Consider the following 2,031-nt stretch of genomic DNA (forward strand, 5'->3'; position numbering starts at 1 on the left):
AAATTCCTGAGCCTGCTCCTGAGGACCCGGCGGGCGGGGACGCAGTAGCAGCCGAGACTACGTTTCCCAGCAGGCGGCGCGCCATGCGTCACTTCCTGCGGCGCCCGCGGCGCGCGTGTGGGAGTGAGTAAGAGAGTGTTTACTTCCGGCCGCCGCCGCCGCGGGCTGAGGGCCGAGCAAGTCGGGCGGCGGGCGCGGCGGGCCCCGCGCAGCCATGGACTGGCTCATGGGGTAGTCCGGCGACGGGCGGGCGGGCCTGGCCGCGGGGCGCGCCGCGGGAGGCACCGGTGAAGGACATCCTACCGGGCGGGCGACGGGCGACCCCGGGTCGGGCCCGGGGCCGGGGCTCCCTGGAGCGGGGTCGGGGCCGGGCCGGGAGCGGGCCCGCTTCCGGCCTGCAGTCGAGCGCTCGCGCCGAACGCCGCGTCCCGGGAGCCGGACCGGGGCCGGCGGCCACACCTCGCCGCTGGTTGTCGGGCGGCGGGGGAGGTCGGACCGGGGCTGCTCGCCGGTCGGCGCGGGGAACTTGCTTCTGCAAGAAATAACATTGATGCCGGCAGAGGACAGTTCTTTTAAAAGGAGGGAAAAGGAGCAAAACAAGCCAACTCTGCCAGCGTCCGCCGGGCGAGGTCGGCGGGCAGGGTGCGCTCGGCGCTTCCGCGGGCGGCCGCCGCAGGGCGGGGTAGGAAGGAAGCATCAGCACCGGGCCCGGGCTGGGCTCTCCCTCCCTCGGCGTGTGTTGGGCTTGCTGGAGGTTAGATCAACGTGCGGAACGTCACGTCGTCCTGCACAAGTTATTCTACCTGTTTCGGTCCTTTTTTCTTCTTTTTTTTTTTTTTTTTACTTTTTGAGGATGAAGAAGGGCAGGCACTTTTCACCCAGTTGGGCGGTCCTTCGCCAGCCTGGCTCTAACATGCACAGCGCTCCTCTGGAGTCAGGGTAGTTACTCTAGGGCCTTGGGGTGGGAGTGAGGGAGCGCTTGCCGTGTTGTTGACCGGGGTGGGTGGAAGGCTTGTCTGGACACCGAAGTCCTGGAAGGGAGGCGAAAGGTCCCATGTACGTTTCATGTCAGTGTCTTATCAAGCTGTTGCTGGCGTAGACGGAGTGGAGGGTGCTGGCAGGATAGTCAGCATGAGATGAATGAGACCCTTCCCTGCTGGCAGGTCGGCTGCAGTCTAGTGAAGGGGGAGACCAGACAGCGTGAGGGAGGAATCAGAAGGCCAAAGACAGGTGCTGAGTGTGTCGGGGAGGACCTGGAGCTAGAGCGCAGGGGCCGGGACAGCACGGCGCTGTGGGGCAAGGCAGCTCACCTCGTTCCTTGCAGAGGCAGGACTCCAATCCCAGCCTTGCTGCTCAAGAGCTTTGTGACTCTAGGTGGTCACTTCTTCTCCAGACCTGCTTTTAAAAAGTCATCTGTAAAGTGGGAGCCGTGGTCCTTGTCACTTGGCACTGTGGAAGAGTACGCTGAGGTAACAGCAAAACGTGAAGCACAGTGCGCGGCCTTGGTGGGTGGAAGAGGAGGTGTTCGTAGGAGGCCTTCGTAGCTCACGGGCACCAAGCCTGGAGGGCAGGCAGCTGTGTTCATTCTGAATGGTGGGTGCTTGCTTCTGCCTTTATCAGGAGAGATGGTGTCTGAGCCCCCTGGCCTCCTGCTCGTTGGTTTCAGAGGAGCAGACTGCTGATTGGCTGAGTTGAATTCGCAGGCCTCCGTATCAGAAGGACCAGCCTGATGAGCGGGGTTGCCGAGGAGGCAGCTGATCATATTCTGTCTGTGTGATCATTCTGTGCTCGTGTCTGTAGGAAGCAGGTACTCTCTCTCTGGAAACTGACCAGCAGTCTGTTTTTCCTAACTGCCTAAGGTCTGTGCTTTATGGACTTTATTGTTATCATTGTGAACAACCAGAAATTTACTACAGCTCTTCTTGAGGCTCTTGTCAAGACTGAGCACCCAGGTGGTCGTCTGGGCAAGGTCAGCAGAGCACTGATTTCCTCGTGCTTGCTGGCCGGTGCCCGTGTTGGAGGAAGAGAGTT

This window comes from Bison bison, unplaced genomic scaffold, assembly GCF_000754665.1.
Source record: "Bison bison bison isolate TAMUID 2011002044 unplaced genomic scaffold, Bison_UMD1.0 scf7180017864080, whole genome shotgun sequence".
NCBI classification, from domain to species: domain Eukaryota; kingdom Metazoa; phylum Chordata; class Mammalia; order Artiodactyla; family Bovidae; genus Bison; species Bison bison.